The sequence below is a fragment of the Falco punctatus genome (assembly GCF_963210335.1).
Source record: "Falco punctatus genome assembly, chromosome: 10".
Taxonomy (NCBI): domain Eukaryota; kingdom Metazoa; phylum Chordata; class Aves; order Falconiformes; family Falconidae; genus Falco; species Falco punctatus.
In genome coordinates, this window is record NC_137590.1 from 37,826,478 (window position 1) to 37,838,911 (window position 12,434).

The 12,434-nt window shown below is 46.1% G+C and overlaps 1 protein-coding gene across 14 annotated transcripts in view; it reads left to right on the forward strand.

The window, feature by feature from the left end:
• PTPN5 (protein tyrosine phosphatase non-receptor type 5) overlaps positions 1-12,434 on the forward strand; it is a gene marked incomplete at its 5' end in the record, with an annotated part of 113,507 nt that overhangs the window by 27,206 nt on the left and 73,867 nt on the right. For 7 of the 14 annotated variants that reach the window (XM_080405793.1, XM_080405799.1, XM_080405798.1 and 4 more), the window contains one exon: positions 11,365-11,576. The other 7 variants (XM_080405795.1, XM_080405785.1, XM_080405796.1 and 4 more) reach the window with 5 other exon arrangements.

The following is a 12,434-nucleotide window of genomic DNA, read 5'->3' on the forward strand; positions in this document are numbered from 1 at the left end:
ATATTTTCCAATCAAAAGCAAGCCAGACTATATGATGGCTATTTGTGGAGAAACAGTTTGTGTAACAACAAAAACACGCCAAGAATTAAAGATACTTGTATACATTAAGAAGACTGTTTCGTGCATTCCATATTCTGTAAATATAATTCTAGGAAAAGTTAGCTTCATCTACTGCAAAAGGAGTATCTATGCAAGAAAAATGCCAAAGTTGCACCAGAAAACTTTCACCTGACATAGGCTATTGTTATTCAGGTTCTTTTATTGTCATTCTTCATTACTAATATTTTTCAAATGGGAAAAACTTAATTCATAAGCTCCCATACGTCACAATTTGAAGTAACTTCTGAGCACTGCCTGATAAACTAGGCTCTGCCATAACAGGCAGAAAGAAAGGGAGCTACTGCTGCTGCGGGCAGTTCAGTAATGCTAAGTGACGAGACTGGGAACAAATATCAACTAGAAGAATTCAAAGAAAAAGCCTAAAAACAGCTTCAGGGGCCAGACAAACCAGTCTTGCAGAGCATATGCCAACTTCTGATGACTACATACAATATGTAGGTCCTTGGTTTCTTAATCAAGTTATTTTCAGCAAAGGAGTATATATCTTTATGTTACCTGCCATAACATACAAGTTAAAATTCTTAGCTGATTATATGCCCTGAAACCTAATTAAAACCAGAGACAAATTGCATATTTTTCCACTATACTGAAGGCATTCTTTAAGACATCAAGATACTGTTAAAACCAAAAAAGTCGTTTTCTAGAAATCTCTTAGAAATACAATTCCAAACTTAATTCTGCTCAAGGTATTGATCATAAGGCCCTAATCAGCTTGAATCCCCTGGTTCAGTATTTTGGCTTGCATATGGTGAACTCTTGGGGTCACAATTATTCATATAAATATTTATATATATGCATCTGCACAGCCATAATTCCTGGCACATACTGACAATGAATGAACAACAGTAGCAAAGGATACTTATTTATTCCAGACACCTGGAAATCTTAAGAAGTATCACTGAAATTATTATTTTCTGAATGAGTTCTGAAATCCTATGTTTTCAAATATTCCTGACCTTGGTAGGACTATCCCAAGTCAGAAGATACTTTGTATGTAACATTTTCCTATGTGACTCTTGGACCATGTGGTCTCTTGCTACTAGAGCTTGTATTTCTCTTCCCAAGGATGAATTTTAACATTCATTTTCTTCAATCTGGAGCAAGAGGACTATTAAATCAGAGAGATAAACAGTTACAAGTCTTTAGCCATACCCAGTTATACAGACTTCAGCTATCTCAAGTGTCTATCAATTCCGCTTAGCAGCAACACTTGCTGTGAAATGCTTGTTTACTAATATTTGCAACACTGCAACAGATGTACAAAATCAGATAGGCTACAGTGAACATTAAGAAAGGGCAGATGATTGTTTAGAGAGAGAGAATATGTTCTCTCTAATATATATTATATATATTATATATATAATATATATAATATGAGGAAACACCACTAGTTGTTTCCTGGCATGTAAATTTTTATAGTCAAGAGGCAATATTCTCTACAGCGACAGCTCTTCCCTTCAGATCTGTGCTTTTGCCTCCCTTCATTCCCCCTGAAATCAGCAGCTGAAGCTAGACTGGATTTTTATGTATAGGGAGATCTGGCTGGTGATTGCTGTTGTTTTTGCCAAAATTTCTGTGATTTGACTATTTTTATGTAAAATATGCAACAGCAAGAATGCAAAAACCATGCAGAGCCAATGTTCTGAATGCTAGATTTGAACAGAAGAGATCCTGCAGAAGCTGAAGAAATTAATCTGGTGATAACTGGGGTATTGTAATGCTTTCGGAAGCTTGACATGTATTGAAGGACACCATTTCAGAGCCAACTGTATACATCTCATTGATTTCTTTATGGTTGTTTCCTCAGAAGCCATTAGTCTTTTTTCTTGTTAGCTAATACAACATTTTTTCATGGGCTGTGAGTGTGAGTATAGATATATATCTGTCTGCAAAAATAGATGTCTTTTAGCACCTAAAATCCAGCCTGTGTAGTTACATGCTTTTGTAAGAGTCTCACCCGCTTTGTTATGATTGAACTCTGTTGAGTTGGTATAGAAAAGTACAATCCTGGCCTTGGGAATTTACTATCCAATTTAGAAAAGCAGTGATAACAAATATTGGGAAAATGGGGGAAGAACAATACAGGTGATAAGACCAAGCAATTACAGATGCTAATAAAATTACTTTGATTTTAGAATTTCCCCATCAATTCTTAATACATACTATTTTGTTACCTTTTTTCTACCATTTCAAAACCAGCCCTGCACAAACTGGGCAATCCTGAAATCATGAGTTCCAAAAGTGCATTTGAAATTTTAAATACACGGCATTTGTGGATTCTGTCTTGAACTATCTCCCAAGACCTGGTACTGACAATGTACAGAATGCCCACCAATTTCCTTAAGCAGTCTTACACTGAGCAGTTACTAATAACAAAGGTCCCACAAACACCAGCTGCCTTTGAAAAGATATGCATTGCCTGTTTTATTTCTGTTCCTTCTCATATCCATGCATAAAATGGTCTAAAACTCTTCCACTTCTCATTATCAGACCATTTTCAAAACCGTACATTCCCACAGTATCTGAGCACGTGTTCTCTCCTTCAGCAAAGGTATTTTTCATGCTGTAGCCACAGAGGTCTGCAGGCATGATCCCCTGAAAGCACACTGCCATCAGCATGCTTTTTGTCCCCAGACAAGGAATAGCAGGCTGCCATTCTGATTTCCTCTGAGCCATATGCTTCAGCATCTTGAAAGCATCCAAGCCAAGACTTCTTTTGCTTTTCTTGAACCTCTAACGTGTGATACCCTCACAGTCCTGGTCTTTTGATTTTTTTTTATTTCTGGGTTTTATGCAAATTGAGTTTTTTACTCCAAGCAGAAACTATGCTTCCAAAGTTTTGAATATGACCATGTTAGCCTTCTGTAGGTGTGCGTTTATCAAAATAGCTGCTGGTGACACAAGCTGAGAGAGGGGAAACCCCAGGACATGCACCATATGGTGACAGGAACAGCAGAAGAAACAGCAAATACTAATTAAAACAGTTCTCATGGTTTCAAAATGGCTTTTCCATGAAGTATTAACAACTGCTGTTTAATCCTTCCTTATGACTACTTAATTCTGAATGAACACATCTCTCAACTTTGGGAAAAGTTTGGGGTTTTTTCCTCATTTTGCCTTTTTTAACATCTGAAATATAAGGAGAATTATAGTAACCATGGTATCCTGATGACATAATGGTTACCATGAGAACAAAGCCGAAACAGTGTCATCAGAGCCCCTTCTCTCTGCTGTGTGTTGAGTTTTATATTTAATAGAGGTGGCCAAACTGCTGCCACCCAGCCTGGCCAATTCTATTCTGCTTCACTTGAGTTTCAAAGCTTGTAAAAGCAAAGCTGCCCTGCACTGCTGCCTTACCTTAGCCCAGTTAGTTTTGCTTCAGGGCAGCAGTGCCACCGGCTTAAAAACCTGCATAGCAGCCAGGTAAGAAGATAACTGTGTTGTAGCAGATTCCCCTAAGACAGTGGCATTTGTCATGTCCCTAGGACACACTGCAGTATAGCCTTTGGCTATGTATGAATAGCAGTTCTTGGTCTTCACTTGCGAAACAAACCAGATTTTAAATCACATTTGCTTAACTGTACTAGATTTCTTTGCTAACCTGTGCAGGGTCTCTCAATGCATGATGGTCTGTGGTCCAGGCCTGCAATAAGCTCTGCCCAGAGAGGGATCTGCTAGCTTCAGGGGGTACTAGCTAAGTGCAGAGATGCACCACACCCAGTCTGTTATAGGACAAGAGTGCTGAAGCAGACACCAAGACTCAAGACAACACTGTACTCAAGTTGTACACGATTCGGCTTTATGAGTGCTCCCGAGTGACGGGAACACAGAAATTAGTTCAGATTCTCTGTTACCATCTGACTGCTGTGAACACAAAGTACTATCCTCCCCTGGGGCCAGCACACAACGTTGCTACAGGACAAACTGGCACTGCCAAAATGCTGTACCTAGAGGGCAGCTCCAGCTTCAGATGAGCAAAAGCTATTCCCAGTTTGTTTCCTTAGAGAAGTTCCACTTTTATTGCAGGAACCGATGGACACAACTCACTGCAAATTTTTGTTCATTTTGTTATATATATTTCCCAAATGCTATTTTAAATCACATTTCTCCCTTATGCTCCTACCAAGTTTACTGCATGAAAATAACCCTCTGATTTTAATTTCATATTTAACCAAAACAAATGTGTCGTGGCTCTGTTCACTTCAATAAATCTATCCTGATTTATATCATGCATACAGATACAAGAAAAGTGGTCAGAGGGGAAGACTTGGAGGATACTACAAAACAAAGGGACCAGCTAAGCAGGCAGCATTTCACACAAAACTCCCTGCATTCTGCCTGTTTAACAAAATGTTTCCACACCAACCCAAGTCAGTTCCTCCAGATGGTTCACATACATTTCCTTCCTCTTCTAACTGGAGTCCACTGCACAGGCTCTTGCTAAAGCTTCTGGCCACAAAGTTTCTATTGTAGTCCCTTTTTAGTATGTGCTACCTAACTTTTTTACCACACTTCCACACAGTTCTTTGGGTTTCCTTGCCTTAACCTTACAACCCGTTCTTGGAAAACCAGGATAGAGAGTCATTGACAAAGACTAAGTGCAAAGTACCCTCTAAAACCATGGCCTCTAAATTCAGGCTGGAAGGGACCTCTGGAGGTCATCTCGTCTGATTCCTACTAAAAGCAGGACCAACTTGGAAGTTAAATGAGGTCGCTTAGGGTTCAGTTAGACGTCAGTCCAGCTGACTTCTGAGTACCACCAAGTATGAAGATACCACAAACTCTCTGGGCAGTCTGTGCCAGTTTTTAACCATGCTCACAGTGCAAGAGAAAGTAGTCAGAATTCCCTTATATCTGGTCAGAATGCAGTTCTTGCTACAACTTAAAGAGCACTTGCCTCCTGTTCTTTTGCTATGCAGAATCTGATTCTGTCATTATTACTCACTGTTAGGTAGATGAAGACAGCACTATGATCCTCCCTTTGCCTTCTCTTATCCAAGTTAAAACAAAGAAAACCGCAGTGCTCTCAACCCCTCTTTTACAGCAGCACACTCCAGATCCTAACCATCTTAAAGACCCCTCCACTAAACACTCTCCAGTTTGTTAGTCTCTCCTTTGCATAGGGAGACTCAGAACTCCAGATGCAGCCTCACAAGCCCCTCACAGAGGGGAGAAATCAATTCCCCCAGCTGCTGCCTATGCTTTTGCTAATATAACCTGGAATGCAGTCAGCCTTTCACTGCTGCAAGGGCACACTGCTGATTGAGGTTCAACTTACACACTGGGATTCCCACTTTCTTTCCTGCAAAACTGCTCTCTGGCCAGATGGTCCCCAGCTTGTACTGTCACATGGGATTACTCTATCAATACAAAAATATAGTACAAAAATACAAGACTGCACAAATTCACAAAACTTTAAGTTTGCCTCAGAACATCATGAAGTTTCTATTGGCCCATTTCCTCAGCTTCTTGACAACCCTCTTGAACAGCAGCCCCAATTTGGTTTAATTTGTGAAATGAAGGTATAGTCTGTCCTCTCATGTAGGTCATTGATAATGATGTTAAACAGCATCAGCCCCAGAGGAACATCACTACTAACCAGTCACCAGATAAATTTTGAATTGTTGACCATTACCTTCAGGCCCTGGGCTCAGTCAATTTTTCACCCACCTTGCAGCTCACCTATCATTCCATACCTCCCCAACTGTATACAAAGATGCTATAGGAGATTAAGTCAGAAGCCTTGCTAATGTCAAGGTAAACAACATCAATTGCCTTCCTCTTGTTCCCTGAACTAAACATTTCATCATACAAGACAATCAGACTGGTCAAGTATGGTTTGCCTTTGGTAAACCCATTCTTAATGTTCCCCAATCACCTCTTCTTCACATGCCTAGAAACTGTTTCCAGGCGAGTCTCCTTCATAACCTCCCCTGGGATTGAGGTGGGACTGACCAGCCTGCAGTGCCACAAATCTTCCTCCTTGCCTTTTTTTGAAGATGGGCACTGCATATGCCTTTATCCAGTCACCAGGGACCTCCTCCACTTGCCACAACCTTTCAAAGACAGCAGAAAGCAGCTTTCTGCTGACATAAACCACTACGTTTGCACCCTCAGATACATTTTGTCTGGTCCCATGGACATTTATTTATAGATATTTTTTTTATATGAAAGCTAAACTTGTAAAAAAAATATCAACAGACACAGTAGGGCATAGCTCCAAGTCAAAATAAACATAACTATATGCAATAGTTCAGCACATTTGGAATAACATAGAAAACCCCCACAACTACTAACCCTCCATTACTGAAGGACCTGATTTTGCTAGTTTGAGGACACTTGGACAGAGTAAGTCCATCTCCATCACTTTTTCTTTGCCTTACCTCAAGACAGGAAAGAGATGGACAGATATGTCTGGACTTTGAGGCCAAATGTAAGATGGCCCTTATATGGTTTGGAGAAGCCTTAAGGAAGTGTGGTTATATTCATTTTGTATGACCTCACATATATGATGCAGAACTACTGAGCTGGACTGGAAATGTTTCTCCCATCAGTGCACAATGGACTTTATCAGCTCTCTCTGCTGTCTCTGGTTAGCCCTGTGGCTCTTTTATTCAACCATCTCTCCATAAGGTCTGTCCTGTTTGAAAGAAGACATAGGCTGAAGTAACCAAGAGAGGAAAAAGAAATAGAAGCGCCTGCCAGGTTCCACTGGACTCTTCCCACTGGAGGCAAGATTCATCCTTTCCTTACACTGCAAAGCGAAGGGTACAAAAAGAAGGATGCAGCTCATATGTATTAATGTGGCCAGATAAATACAGCAGGTTTGGCTCATTTGAAAGAACTGAGCCATGTGGGAGCAAGGCCCAGAGCTGTTGCATTATTTATTAACTGCTACTTCGCTACATTCCCCCAAGACAACACAAGTCCATTGGAGACTGCATTGTTTTCTTTGCTGTCAATGGGACCCTCCTTCTCTTTTTAAAAAGAGAAGAAGTGGCAACAAGAAGCGTGAAAGCTACACCTGAACAGCTCATCCTTCTGAGGGTGTCACCTTGGTGTTTGGAGAGGGCTTTCACTGGAGAAAGCTGCTCCTACTCTCTCAGACACAGATCCTCAAAAAAACCCACAAAGATTACTCTCAATGGTACCTGTGATTATACAGGGTTTGCTCTTACATCTAAGGAGAACTAGGCTGATGTTCAGTCATGGTTGCTAGTGGAGGTCAGCTGTTTTGCTGCAGATGAAATGCTGAGAAAGGAAGCAACCTCACCAGTGCATCCCAGGTAACATTTTGACCTCAGTGTGCCTATCTTGTCATAAAACTAAAACCTTCACTGATTTTTTAACTCCAGAAGGCTGATTTGCATTTATGAACATAAGGTTTAAAAATATATATGTATATATCTGTGTCAAAGACAGTCCCAGAGAGCAGCCTCAACTCCCATCCCTCATTCACTAACAGGAATTTCACCAAAAGAAGCACGTTGTGAGGGCCTGACTGCTTTTTGCTGCAAGCAGTTGGAAGGTCAAAAGGGAAATAAACCAAAGTAATTCATAAACCTGCTGGACTAGATTTTCTAATGACTTCCTAAGCCACAAAATCAAAGAGACTTACAGCATTAACCAGGACACAAATACAGCAGCATACCAATTTCAAATGTTACAAATTCCAGCTATTCCCACCTTAACCCTTATCAAGGATCCTTTACCTGCTCCAATAGCTGCCTCAGACCCATCACAGTTTAAGTGCTTCACTCTCAGCAAGATCAAACTTTAACCCAAATTTCAGCTATAGCTCTACTCCACAATCACATCAGTGGATGTCCCAAAATTATTTAGGTAGCACTACTTCAAACCTGGCTCATCAGCTGTGCTTCACCCAAAGTTCAACGCTGATCCCAGCTGTAACCTTAAGGCAGCAACCTCTGCCTGCCTAGCAGCAAGCTGCTGCCAGGGTCAACGCTTAAGTCCCTAGCATAGCTAGCAATAAACCCAGCTGAGTGGTCACTGAATCACTAACCTTCACCCTCATATCATTACGTTAACCTCACCTCAACCTCACACTTAAACCCTTCCTAATTGTGGCAGGTTAGTGACTTCTGTCTTCCCCAGCAATGATTCCTTCCCATTGGCCTCCACAGACTCAAGCCAGGCACTAATCCTGCTAGACCCTGACCGGCAGGGTGACAAAACACCAGAGCAAAGTCTAATGCCAGATTACAACCAGCCTCAGTTTAAGCTCATCACGCACTCATGGCTCAGCCATATACCCAACCCTAAATGTTGGCTCCTTTCCTTCTGGCATAATTTTAACAGAGGAGCTGGTTCGCTGATTCCAACATGTTCTCTGCAGCAAGCAGTTGGCAGAGTACAGGGTACCCAAATTTTGCTATTCAGAATCAGCTGGGGCAGATTTGGACTGTTTTTCAGCACAAAAAAAAAAAAAAAAAAAAAAAAAGCAGAGACCTACATGTAGCAGCACATGTGATTTTAATGTCTTACCTCTTGCACTTTGGTAAGCCTAGGAAGCAAAATGGCTCTCAGAGTAAAGCAAAGAAACCCTGCTGCCTCTCAACTACTTACTTCTGCTAGGCCCAACCCCCTGAAAAGCTACTGTGCACCCCACAGCAACAAGCAGCAGATGGCTGGTAAAGTAGCTAGGAGCATTTGGGAGCAAGGAGAGCTAACTCCCTGCTCCACTGCAGTCTTTCTGAACTCCAAGAGGAGTTCCCATCACAGGCTCATTCCAGGTTTTCAGGCCACTGACTTTTGGAAGGGAAGAGGATACTGAGCTAGTCCAGTAGTAACTGATGAGTCCAGTTTTGCCTCTTACATTAAACTGACTCACCCTGCACTGATACCAACTTGCAATTCTCTTTTAATTGGGAAAATCACTAGGATAGTACTCACCACCAGAATCCTGGGTCATAAAGTCAGTCTCTGACTCAGAAGGAGGTTTACAACAGCTGTGGCAATGATACGTACTGTAGGTGAGTCATGTTGAACTACAGCACAAACATAATAAAACAAATACATAAAGAATTGCACTGACCCTTCTAAATTATGTTACTTTTGCTATTCTGTAGCAAAGGACAATATTTTATTTTGCACTCAGTTTTCAGGAATACAAAATCTAAAAAAATAAACTTACTAAGACCTTATCATATGAATCCCAAGCAGCTTTTTTAAATTCAGAGACTAACATTTCAGCTGATATAAATTTTCTGGCAGGCATTAAATTTGTGGAGGCATACAGAATTAAACCAGCTCAGAATCCGATTCTAGATTCATGGGATGAAAACCCATGTTTATTGATTATATAACTGCAAATGCAGATACCTCTCAAATGCAGTATGCAATGTACCTAACAGCACATAACAAATGATTTGTGCATTTTCAGAAGTGGAAAATGCCCCATTCAATTTAAATCGTAGGACAGATTTAGATAAATACTATTGGGTTTTCCAATCAAGGATTTCAATAAATCAAATTAAGAAAATATATAAAACATTATGTAACTTAGAGGAATTACTGCCCTTCAGTGAATAGATACTGAGGTAGTTCCGCTGACTTAGTAGGCCCCCACTACCTGAACAATTAATCCTTTAATTCTCCAGTAAATTAAGCTAGTAAAACTAACGTCACAAATCAAACTCAACAATATTCATGACAAAGCACTGGGAAAAACCTCTGTTCTCCAGTCAGAGGTTGTGAATTATGTGTTTAACAAGTTACAACTTTTTTAAGGACCACTGACGTGGGGAACAGGATTACCCCGAACAGGCCACCCCACAGTACAAAGTAACCACTGTAAAAAACAAGTGGGTTTAAAGCAATCTTTGAGATGCTTTCCTCTCTCCTATTACTTCTGGACAAGTCTTAATTCAGGTATTAGGTGCTGGTGTTTTATCAGTATAAAATGGTTTGCCTTCAGTGAAGCAAAGTAGGTTTACTGGAGATGAGGAATCAGCCACGTTGTTTACATGTAAAGACTATGGTCATGGCTCTGGTTTGAGAAGTCAGCCTCCTGCCCCGAGATTCTTCACCCAAACGTGAGTTGACAAGAGGCATGCTCTTCATCCACTTCAGCACAAAGTCAACCACACTAACTAAAGCATTTGCACTAATCCCCAAGGGCCCACCTCCGCTCTACCCAAAGTTCAGATGCGGCCCCGGGAACCTGGGGCCTAAATGGCAGGAAGAAACCCCTGAGGAACAGTAGCAGCGTCTCAGAGCGGCCTCTCGCCCCCCTCCTCGGGGGGGGAGCGTGGACAGTCTGCGGCCGCCGGCTCCTCTTCACTCGGACTCGGGAACTAGCAGCCCACGGAGGCGAGGGCCACGGACGGCCCGCTGTCCTACCCGCCTGGGCCTGCCGGCGGAGCCCCACCGCCACCGGGGGCCTCACTGCGGCAGCGGCCGCTCCGTCGCCCCCGGGGTCCGGGGCCGGCTTCTCTGCGGGCGCTCCCGCTCGCTGCCCAGCTCTTCCATTCATGCTTTCGCCGTCTCCCTCTTCGGCTGAGGGGAAACGGGAGCGCGCGTGGGCGGCCGCTGGAAGGCTCGCTGTCAGTCAAGCGGCCGAGCTGAAAAGAAGGCGAGCGAGGGAGAAGGAGGGAGAACAGCTTTCCCGGGGGAGGGGGTGGCTGTTGTCGCTGCCAGCCTCGCAGCCCTTCCCGGGGGCATCTGCAGCGACGGGGCGGGGGGAAGGCGGGAGCGGTTTCACCACAGACCTTTCCCGCCTCAGGGAGAAGCGGGGGCGGCTTCTCTCCCGCCCGCTCGTTACCTGTCTCCTCTCCACACACACCCACTCGGCGGCGACGGGGGGGGGGGGAGGCCTGGCGGCCGCTCTGTCTGGCGAAAACGCCGAGCGGAGGGGCCCGTGCCGCCGGCAGCGGGGAGGCAGGGCGCTGTGGCGGCCTGCGCGTACGTATCTACCGGGGGCGGCGGGCGAGGCGTGGGGAAGGGCCGCCCGCCCCCGCCGCTTTCCGGGGGGAGCCCGGTGCGTGTCCGCGGCGGGGCGAGGGGGGGCGGTACGTGGGGCGGCCGGCCCCCCTGAGCTCTCCCCGGGGCTGGGGAACTTCTGAGGCTGAATGGCACCTCGCAGTCCCGGCGCCAGCCGCCCTGCTCGGAGGGGGGTGCGTGAGGAGAGGCGCCGGGCAAGTTACAACGGTTTTAACGGTCGCAGTGGTTTGGGGCGGGGGGCGGCCGGCGCGCGCGCGCCGCAGCGGGTGAGGCGGGAAGGGCGCGCGCCGCGGGGAGGGGCGCGAGCGGCGGTGCAGTGCGCAGCAGGGCCGGGGGTTCGGCGGGGGGAGGCGCGGCGTGCTGGGGCCCGCTGTCCCCGCCGCAGCGGGCGGCTGCCGCTGTGCGCCCCCGCACCTGAGCGTGGCGCTGGGAGGGACGGCGCAGGTGAGGCGGGCGCGGCGGGCAGCGGCGGCCCCCAGAGCCGGGGAGCGGAGGTAAGGCTGTGCCGGCGGCGGCCGCTCCCGGGCTTCCGGTGGGTAGAGCAGGTCCCTTTCCCGGTTTTTCCTGCAGCCGCTTCCCGCCTCGTCCCGCCGCATAGAGACGCGGCGGCAGCATCCCGGCGCCCCGGGAGGAGGATGGCCCCGGGGACCGGGCGAGGGGCTGGGGGAGCCGCCGGCGCGCGCCTGCTCCCGCGCAGCAGCCGGGGGGGGGGCCGGGCCCGGACGGGGATCGTCCCTGTGCCCCGCCGGGGCGGGCGGAGCAGGCGCCCGTGTCCGCGCGTAGCGGGCGTCGCTGGGGAGGGCTGGGCGTTGCGGGAGGCTGCTCTCGCACCGCTGTCGCCGGGAGTTGGCTGCGGGCTGCAGCCGCCTTGCGCGGCTTCCCGGGCGCCCCGCTGCCTGCGAGCCGGCCTGGCGAGCAGCCCGCGGTGCGCTGCCGCGCCCTGCCGCACGGCGGCGCTGCAGGCGGGGAGGGGCCGCGGGCGGGGTGCGGGGCGGGCTTGGCGGAGTTACTGACGGGTGGAACAGAAGGGGCTTCGCGTGGGCCCGGTCAGCTCCTTTGCAATTAAGAGGATTTTTTTCGAGCTTTACGTACGGCTGTCCTGTTGACGCTTTAGTGACACTGTAATTCTTACGTCGTGTGTGGAAAGGAAAAACTAATTTAGTTGGTTAAGCCTTTGTATTGCAACGTTATTTATGGGCTTTCTGAGGTTTGGCTCGAGCTCCACTGGCTGCCACCTGATCGGCAAAGCTAGGGTCAGGTTCTGTGCCTGAGTTAGGGCAGTAAATTACTGACTCAAAAGTGGCTGCACTACCCTCTTTTTATTTAATGAGTGTTGCATATACTGAGGAATC